This window comes from Sturnus vulgaris, chromosome 6 (genome assembly GCF_052056855.1).
Source record: "Sturnus vulgaris isolate bStuVul1 chromosome 6, bStuVul1.hap1, whole genome shotgun sequence".
Lineage (NCBI taxonomy): Eukaryota > Metazoa > Chordata > Aves > Passeriformes > Sturnidae > Sturnus > Sturnus vulgaris.
Genome location: NC_142248.1, coordinates 23,735,380 through 23,745,997, shown reverse-complemented (window position 1 = coordinate 23,745,997; position 10,618 = coordinate 23,735,380). Strand labels below are relative to the sequence as shown.

The window sequence follows — 10,618 nt, the reverse complement described above, 5'->3', positions numbered from 1 at the left end:
ATGGATATGATTTCGATCTCGTCACAGCATGAGGTTAAACAATGCAGACTTTGCATGGCATTGCTTCCAAACTGAGCTTGAGTAAACAGACTGTAACCATGCTTCAAATCTGCTCATTTGCAATACCTAGGAGTACAGAAGAAAGCTGAACTGCATCAAAACCATAATTTCTGTAATTCCTTCAGACCACTGAGACCAAACAAGAGCTTGCAGAACATTCTTGCACCCCTAGGAACCTTAAAAACACCAATGATGTTCTTATATCTTCTGGGTAAGGTACTGAGATAAGGAAAGTCACTTAAGTGCTAGCCTTAATGAATCTAGCAATAAGATTTCTAATAAATTGTTTAATTTGGGAGTTTTTCCATCCCTGTCTCTCCTAGATGGTCAGTTTATAATGTGAAGTGGCAATCTTTGAAACATGGGAAACACAGTAGAAAACAAGCAGATCACCAGTGTAACCCACATTCTTTAGCCTACAAAAGAGATACCAAAGTTATCTTTGAGTTGCTGCAGAATTGGGCAGTGATGTGGAAATGTGAAGCCCCATATTTAATTACTAACTTCTCTGAGACCAAAGAGTAACTACAAATGTGCATTGCTGTGGTTGGCCCAGCCTGCAGGCAGAGATTGCTCTCCTCTGCTTGCTTTGGTCTGAGCAGAGACATGTTTGTGTTTTCTCTTCCTTCTTTAAGCTGAAGATGCCATGATAGATCTTTGTATCAAAAGAGGAAACAACTGGCATGGGATGATCATGAAATTCCAATGTGTTATTGGCTTGATGTTTTTCTCCTGTATGCTAAGGGCAGGTGTGCCAAAGGAACACTTCTGATTGGAATTAACGAAAGAGACAAATTTCAATTATACTCTACAGTTCAGCCTCTGAAGTCTAACCAGCAAAACATGATTCAGTGTGAGATACTCCCACACTGCTTCAAACACGCACACATTGATATGAACACACTTCTGCAAAGTCTGAAGCAACAGAGCAGCTGGCAAAATCAAGAATTAACAGACAAACTGCATTCCAAAAGAGCTCTTGCTCAACAGCCTCTCTTTAAAAGTACCAAGAGCCACATGCCACACTGATAAAAGATGCCTATTTCTTCCTGTTGTTTTCTTACCTCTGTTTTGAACTCTGCAGGTTTTCATTCTTCAGTGTTTTGGCGAACATAGCATAGACTGCAGTGCGAAAAATGACAGGTAAAAGCTGATGGAGCGATAAAGTTTAAATAAAGTCTACCTGAGTCAGAAGACAAGTCAAGTAATGGATCTCTTTTTACTAATGAATCCAAAAGACAGAAGTTTCAGTTTAGAGACTGTCTGATTCATCTGTGCACCAATTCATATATCCAGGTTGATGATGTCAACCCCCACCACCACAGAAGAAAAACAGCAAGAGGCAGACTGGTATCTTTGCAGAAATTCACTCTTTTGACTTCTGGACGTTACTCTGGGTTTACAATTAAATAAATGAGAGCAGAATCTAGCCCATGAAACTATAAACTCAGCTGCTATCAGGCAGAGTCTTAGAATTCACTATTAATATCAGCACTGAGAGTTATTCTGATTACAATTGCAAAAGAATATTTTATATCCACTTTTACTATCTTATTCAAATACAGGAAATGAGTCAATCTCCAGTGAACAGAAAAACCAGTCAGAAGAATTGAAGAGTCATATTATTCAGCATCCAGCTTTGAAGTGAAGGAAAGGAAAACTGATTCCTGCAAATAGTCTGCAAGTGGAACTGTTAACATATTGCTAAAGGTCATACCCACAGACTCTCTTGATACAGTGGTTTCAGTTGTTCTGTTCAAAGTGCACACAGTCATGTGGATACCCTACTTCACTCTTCACTAAATGCCAAATGAGAGCAAAAACTACTGAATAAAAAATGTCTATCAAAGTCTTCCAGAAGTAACTCACCGTGAAGTAACTTGGATGAAGAAAAGTGAGGCTGATACCTGCAATTTGTGCCTTAAGTATTTCTGTTCAATGCTAACTATAGTTCTCCTAAATTTGGGATTTTTGAGCACGAGTATGCTCAAAAACTTATATGCTAGTTTTTAATATGTTTTGTATAGTTCACACTTACAGATGCATTTCTGTAATAAACAGCTAGACCAAATACACTTGGTTTCTCATAATGTGTGAGAAACACTTAAAGTGTTAAAAATAAGAACCAAGTCACTTGTCCTTCCTTGGTGTCAAGGCTTGAGCTGACTTTTCTCTTGGAGTTCAGACTCTCTTTTCCTTTAATGGAGTATTAGACAGGGCTCAAAAAAAGAGGCACCAGCTAGTTCTACTTTTGTCCCTTATTTTTCATTGAAAGCATGTGCCTTCTAATGCTTTTAAGAAGTTTAGTTCTTCATATCTATATTATGTGCTAGCTTTCATGAATGGGGGAGTGAAGCCATGGATGTAAAAACAGATTAAGGACAGACAGGCTGTTCAAGACTGTCCAGGACTTTGGATATGAATGTGGGTGCTTGGTGTGCTACATGCTTGTAGTGCCATCCACGGCAGCGTTTAAACTATCTGAAACTCTTTTATAGAACAGCCACAGTTTTGTTCAGGCTTTGGGTATTTTTAATCTAATAGACAATAAAAGCTTTCCTGGTCCATGGGCAGAGAGAAGCCCAAACAAGCTTAGGGCAGTTGCAGCTCTTCAGCAGAAATAGGATCATGATCCACCAGGAGAGGGGAAAGGGACAGAGGGCACAGCACAGACTACAGCAGCGAGCATGTACATTCTCCTTATCCTCTGGAACCACGGAGGACACTGTGGCTGTGGGCTGGAGATGGTGGGGAACATGTGCTTCACCCCTTCAAAGCAGTGAGAATACTGCAGAAGGGCTGAGACTCAAATACCTTCATCTGGGGGCTGGGTGGGAACAGAAGCCTTAGGTTAGCCTACACAGAGACACTCAGGAAAGCTGAATTAACTGAAGAGAGTTAAAGAAAATGTATTAAGCTACATTAAACCCTTCTCTGCTCTTGTCTGTTTTAGCAGTAAATAAGTATTTTCTGTTTGTTTTCCGTTAGATTGTCCAATAAAAGATACTGCTTCTTCCTTAAAATCTTCCCTGTCTTCTTCACTTCAGCCCTAAGACTCCTTTGTTTATTAATGAATTAGCACTAGTATACCTGTATCAAGGCAATGACACAAAATTCAGGAATATATCATTACCCTAAAAGACAAGGATTTTGAATTATCTGTTTGGCTAAATTAACCCTAGCTTGTGATAGAATTTAATAGCACATTGATTAGCTATTGCATAAAGCTGAACCCACAAACTGTCTGTATTGCAGCTGAATTAAGACAAACGTGACCTGACACACAGGGTGTTGTGTCAGTGCTCTCAGGCTCTGGAGGAAGGGGTTGCTTTCCCACAGCAGCCCATCTTTCACTGTGTGTGAGGGAACCTCAGTGCAGCATGTGTTCACCCACACAGCTGGAGGGGTTCAGATCTTTCACAGCAAACACCTGATGTGTTGCACACGTGGTCTCAGCACAGCTCAGATCCCTGAGTTTCCTACATTTCATCTGTTTATGTCACTGCCCTATTGTCAAAGCCTTTTTTGTTTGTTGATTATTAGTTTATGTGGGGAGGTGAAGGAAATGGATCTCTGGTTTATTAACATTGTGGAGTCTTTGTTTAAGCATGTCCTCTAAAGTTATGGCCTCTCTTTGAAGGTAAATGATATATTTTCCAATTTTAATTAACAGTTCACGAGTGGATAAGCTAAATAGCCATTTAGAACTATGGAAATGTAATTGCTCCACCATCTGGTCAGCTGTAATATTTTATGATGACTATATGAAGAAACAATATTATATTTTTACTACCACTGTAAACCACCATGATGCTTTCAGAGCACAGTTGTGCTGTGAAAGGCAGATGACCATCCTTGAATTAGACCACCAGCTTCCTGGATGTCACGGCTGATGGTCAGGTAAAGTATTATTTATACTTCTTTCCAAGTTAATGCTCTGGTTTAGCTTTAACCTTTATTAAGTTAGCAGGAGCACTGAATGAGCTATATGACATTTTAATTGTTTCATATGTAATTTTGATTTTTTCTGCAGTTATGCAGAGGGAAGGCAAAGGAGTCACTATTCCAAGACCAATGCGATATTCTTTGTATTTACTCTGCTACTTCAAAGGGAAGAAAGAAAAATGTCATTACCATAACAATGCAGAATTCATGTGTCACAACTATAATAGAACTCTATTAACTTGCTGGCTACTGAGTCTTGGCAATTTAAATGTAGCAACACAGTTTTGCTGCAAATGTCTGGTCACAGAGGCCATTCCTTAGACGCTATTGTGGAAAGGGTCTACAGCACTGGAAATGTATTTTTTATTTCTGAAAGGAAGGACAATGGTGAGAAAAACAGGAAAATTTTCTGCAGAAATTGACTTTTTTCTTTTAAGTTGATGACTGGAAAATATGTAGATCTTAAGAATGCAAATCTCAGACACAGCTTTGGCAGATTTAAAACTCTGATGAGGTCTTAAATAAGGACAAATAGTGAAGGGGTGCCATATGCAAAAATTGATATGGCCAAAATTCTGTGAAAGTCTGTAGGAATTTTACCACTGACTTGAAGGATTACAGACTTCATCTTACACTGGAAAGACCTTAACAGTATTCAACAATTTGAACCCAGTTTGTTATATGGAAGTGCAGTGAAACACATTAACTAGAACACTAGACATGGTAGCAGGATCAACACAGAGCTCATATCTGTGAACAAACTGCTAATGAGACATATATGTGAGCTAGACAAGTTGTCAAATAATTCATTCACATAAAGAGTCAAGATTTTGCACTCTGCAATGTCATTAAATTTTATGTAGTGAGAAGTAACACACAGAAAATATCCAACACAGAGTCTGGTGCTATGAACTCCCTTGTGAACTTTCATTCAAGGTTTGCTTGCTAGCACATGCTTGTGATTTGCATGTGGAATACATACATTCTCTTGCCCATCTGAGGAAAGAATCAGCACTTTCAGGACATTTAATTTTTTTATCAGCACTAACAGAAATATCAGATTTTACTAAAGTGTTACGGAACTGCACCCTGAGCCTCCCATGAAACACGACCGTGAGCAAACAACTGGAAGTGACACAGAACAAGAGGCCCATGGTTATCTGGGCTCCTAATGGCCATGCCTGCGTTAGCACTTGGGTTTGGAGGAGCCCTGAGGTTTTGCAGCCAGTCATCCCCACTTACCGTGTGCTGGTTCAGACAACAGTTTTGGTGCACTGGCTGGATTCCGTCCCTTTTCTCATCCATGGCTTCTCAGAGCTTCCTGATGCTGCCTGGGTTTGGGTTTGTCTCCCCCCACTTCAGACCTTTTTCAGGATCTTTTTTCCTTTTATGAGCCGTGCAGTCCTATGCCACAGCTGGGATCAGTTCCAGGGCTGTGCACTAGAGGGCAATTACAGTCATATATTCGCGCCGCTTCATTACAATAATATTCTTGCAGTAATGCAGAATATGCTGATGCAGATATCCTCAATTACCTGCAGGATCCTGATGACTACAAATCATTCTCTGCAGGCTAGCAAATAGTACTTTTTTGCTGTCTCCATTGTATAAGATAGCTTTGCATTCTGAAAATTACCTGAATATCTTATTTTTATTCACCTAGGAGATGAGTCTTCTTAAATAATCCCATTTTCCACTGATATTCATTTATATATTACTTGTTTATCTATCTTCTTAAACTTCAATTTAAGAATGCAACACCAGTGACTATATGTCTCTATAGCACATATTGGAAAACAATTCAGAGTTAAAATCTCATGTAACAAAACGGCAATTTTTATTTAAGGTTTTATATGTTTTGGAGATAAATATTCCCAGTTCTGTACTGAGTAAAGAAATACCTTCTGTAAGAGACTGATTTAAAACCATTGCTCTCAGTGCATTTTGTTGTTTGAAACTTCAACAGAGGAAACTTGAACAGATGAAACTCCAAATGTTGTTTGTAATCAATCTAACAATTGATTAATATCTTTGTCTAAATACATTAATCAATTGTTAGATTCTACAAAAAGAAGGAGTGGAAGGGTTGTTTGTTAGTGTTGGTTGGTTTTTTTTATTCCTTCAGAAAACGACCATGTACTGCTTAGAAGGAGTCTGATGTCACCTGCTTTGTGGTGACACTGTGACTCCTTCCTAGTTATGAGCCACGGCAGCTTTCAGGCTGGTGTGATGGAAGCATCTTTAATGTCTGTCAGGAGAACACCTGTCTGTGACAGAGGAGCAAAAGGGGCTGACACAAAATTTGGTGAGATCCCAGTGAAAAAGTCTAAGAACAATTCTTCATGTGAATTACTAGAGACTTAGGTAAATGACAGCTGCTGGAGCTGAAGGAGTAGGCAGTTGCTAATGGCAGAAAAAAGGCAATATCGTTTTCCAGGATTTAGTCAAGCAGAAGTCCTGTGAGCTTTTAGTGAAGCAGTGAGGACTGAAGATAGAAGATCTTGGAAGAACTAAGAGGGAAGAAAGCAGTTTCTGCTCTGCTATGATTCAAGTAAAGCACTGTAATGTCTAAAACAACCAAGATCTGTTCCAGAATCACTGGATGCATGTTTCCCTCCAAAAAAGAAAAGACAGCAGATTTACAACTGTGGCCATCATATATACAAACTTCACTGGAATTAAAACTAGAACAGAAATAACGGCTGGCCAAAAATCCTTATCTCACCTGAAGACATGAGCTAGACTGTTCCTTACTCAGGGCCCAGCCTACTTGCAGAACTTCTCCTAGCAGAAGGTCACCAAGCCTGGAGACTCACACCATGGTCGTGGGGGCCACAGCATCACCCTTGTCACTTGAGGTGATCCTTTTTACAGTGCAATATTTACTTGGTCCTGCTGAGAGAAGTCTCGGGACTGTGCTCTGCTCTAGCTTTTAATTTCCACACAGCTCAAAGCTTGCCTCTAAAGATCCCCCCTAAGCAGCCACTCCTCTGCTCAGAGCAGGTGTCAGAGGAACCACTCCTGCTGCTGTCTTTTCAAGGAAGTCTGCAACTTGATGCCTCTAGTCCCCGAAGGAGCAACTGTTTCAGCTGGTACTTTTCTGTCTGAGCTGAAAATCATCCATCTTAAAGTCTGTACAAAGTTTCCGGCCTGCTGTTCTTACTGTTTCATTTCAACCACTTCTCAGATTCAGGGCTGAGTTGCTTGTCACCTTTCCTTGTGCTGCTTAAGTCTATTGTCTTGTCTTTTCTCCAGAAAACATAATTTTATTTATGTGCATGTTAGTTACAGGAGGCTCAATGGAAAAAAAAAAAAGAGGGCTTTGAACAAGGAAGAGAATACAATGGGTGACCAGATCAGGGCAAGGAGAAAATGTAAGAGCAGCAAAAAGTTCAAAAAACCCCAAACAACCAAACACTGAAAATGCAATGCAATAGTCAACCAACTATCAGTGGATGAACACAGAATTATACTATGCTCCAGATGTCTGCAAATACCCCTGCCAGCTGCAGTTTGGTGAATTCTCGTTGCATTTTGTCCTAACAATGGAAATGGCATGGGACGGTACAAAAGAAGAAAATCCTTCCTGGGTCATTATGCTTCTGTGGGGGACAGAGAACAGAGGGGAGTAGCATGGGGAGAAGAAAGACCCTTACTATTCTCCAAATAGCTCTGGGGGCAGACTGCTCTCTTGCTAAAAGTGTACGAGCACATAAAAATAACATTGAACATCTTGTGTTGAAGGGGAATGCATTAATTCCTAGAGATTATTAGAGTAATATTAATTATGGATGGGAAAGTCAAACATGATAAGCCCAAAAATGCAACTCAGAATATGGCTACTATATGGAAAGAGTAAACACAAGAAGCAGGAAGGAAAAATTCAAGTGAAAGAATAAATACACTGTGTAAACATTACCATTTGTTTCACTAACTCACCTATCAGCCTTCTATTTCTAATTTAAACCAAATGTTTCTTCTTGAGTTCACAGAAGCTCTCAGTTATTATGATTTCTTAATACCAGAGAAAGAAAAATTAAAAAGAAATGAGATGTTTGAACCCCGCTAGCCTCCACAGCAATTTAAAGATTACACTCTGCTTAAAAAATCCACTTTGTTAAAAATGCTCAGTTAAAATCAAGTGTGATGAAGAAGCACGTTTTGAAAACCTCTTATTTACAATATATTAAAGAAAAAGAAAACATTTTCATGATTTTCAAGCAATGGAAAAACCAAAATCAGGGTTTTGCCCAGTGTTTTTCCAAAGAAAGTGGAAACTACCTCTTAAAATGTTGTCTGTTCTCAAGAATAAAAAAGGGAAGAATGAACAAAGAAAAGAGAATGAGGTTAAAAATAATACCTGTATGGGCCCCAAACTAAATTATTTTACTTAGGTTTCACCTAGGATAACAATGTAGAATAAAAGCAGCTTGAATAATGAGGAAAGTATCTAGAAATGTTAAGAATATAATTTTCTATCTTAGCTGGTAGAAGAATTCAAAGGGCTCAATGTGTTTAAGGACGGTACACCAGATAACCTTCTTCCCAGACTACTGAAAGGACTGACATATGAAATTTTGAGCCCTATAGAAATAAAAATCTATCAAGTCAGAGAAGGATTGTGTATCTGAAAAAGAGTAAGCATAACACCTACATCTAAAACAGAAAAAAAAGACCTGGGCTACAACCAGTTCTAGCCTGACCTCAGTAGCATGAAAAGGTTTCCAGTGTATAAATTATATCAATCCCCCCATTTTTATTATTTTTTTTTTCACTATGGAGCATCCCCTTGGGTTGTGGAGATGTGCAAGTAATGAAAGTGCTCGTTTACTTGAGGTAAATAGGCAACTCAGGTCCAAAAGACAAGCTTCGATAATAAATGTCTCTTCACATCCTTCTGGGGATATTCCTTCCTTATTTCTGTCTTTGCCAGGCTATGACCCCTCTTCCCATACTGGTGTCTTCTACCCAGGACCTCCCCTCCTCTTTGGCTTAGAAAAGCAGTTGATACCGTGTTTTCACATATATTAACTGACATAATACTTAAGGGATTGGGTTACCTGGGCACCACTGTTGAAGCACATTTTAAAAAGTTGACGGATGTCTGACATATGGGTCATACCCATGAAAAAAAACAAATAGATGTATGACATTTAAAAACACAACTTCATTAAAAATAGGCCATGCCTTCTATTTTTAGTAAGAATTTCCTTCTGTCTAGAATAAGTGGATAAAGTAAAACTGCAACTGCATTATACAAAAAGCTTTTGGGCTGGCTGTGGCTGCATGTTATTGACAGAATTCCACCAGAAATACCCTTTCAAGTATTACATGTAATTTTTGCTTCAATGATGTGTGAAATCCAAAGTATCAGTCATGCTCAGCAGAGCTAATAAAGTTAGTTTTTGGCATTACTGGCACATGGAACCAGGGCAGCACACTTGCACAGCCCACTGCCTCCCCACTCCCTTCTTCACTGGGACTATCAGGGAAACAGATGAGACCACAGAGTGGTTCCATCTCAAGAGCAGATGTATTCCAGTGTTTGCCCCCCACACTCGGCATCAGCATGGCAGCAGTCACCTCTATCAGCTCCTGATTTATATTTTGCTTTCTCAGGGATTTGCAAGGGGATCCATAAGTCTGGTTTGCTCCTTCTGCATGCTTTCAATTCGTTTATTTGGGAGAGCTCTCTTCCTCTTCTGATTTGATGTATTAGCACATATTTTCATATTCTATTTAAATTTTGTTACCACCCAATCTGTCTTGAGGACTTCTCTGAGCCACCCATCTCCTGAGCAGGCACCTGTCTCTACCTTTACAGTTCTCTTCAAGATTCAGATTTTTAAATTAAATAGGCCACCTTAAGCATATGCCACTCTGTTCAAGTTACCTTAGAGGCCATGCACAAATACGTGGAGGCTTTGCTGTCCCATTTCTAGTGGAAAGAAGTCCCACTTCCCTGTGATGGATCTTCTTTCTGTGCATCCCCTTATGGGTGCCTTGGAGGATATTTAATGGGTTGGAGAGTCTGAAGAAGAGCAAGGAGGCATGATCTTCCATGAAAAGTATAAAAATTACAGAAGGAAAGAAGAAAAACCCCAATAGGCAATAGCACCAGGAGAAAGCCAGGTGCAGAAACAACAGTACAGGTGTAGGACAAGGGGACAGATCCAAGGTCAACAGGATGCCAAGGCAAGAGTGGTAGCTTGCTGTTCAGCCTTGATGATGGCCCCAGCCTTGTTCCAGCATCCTCTGAATTAATGTGTCCTCTATCCCCAGTCTCCAGGTTAGGTAGGGCTGAACTGAATTTGTCTTCAACACAATCTCTACACTCTTCATCTCTGCAATTTTCCCCTTTCCATCTTATTCCTAAAGTTTCTGCTAAGATTTACTGCTATCACCCAGATTTATTCTAATCTCTCCAACAGCCCACTAATTTTGCCTAAATGGTGTCCAGCACATAATCTAACCTAATTTGCCTCTGTCCCTCCTTGTAGCACTGATATTTACAGCTCCAAGAGCAGCATGATGGGCTCTAATACTTTTATTTTGAGATAGAGCTCATAACTGGTCTGGGAACTTTACTTCCAAAAACCCTAGTGGTGGTGAT

At 39.6% G+C, this 10,618-nt stretch overlaps 1 long non-coding RNA gene across 1 annotated transcript in view; it reads left to right on the top strand.

Annotated features, from left to right (window-relative positions):
* The first annotated feature begins 3,855 nt into the window (after positions 1–3,855).
* LOC148223363 (uncharacterized) overlaps positions 3,856–10,618 on the top strand; it is a 107,614-nt gene continuing 100,851 nt past the window's right edge. The window contains exon 1 of the long non-coding RNA XR_015804608.1: positions 3,856–3,960. This is a non-coding gene — a long non-coding RNA (uncharacterized LOC148223363). The remainder of the gene's footprint in view (positions 3,961–10,618) is intronic.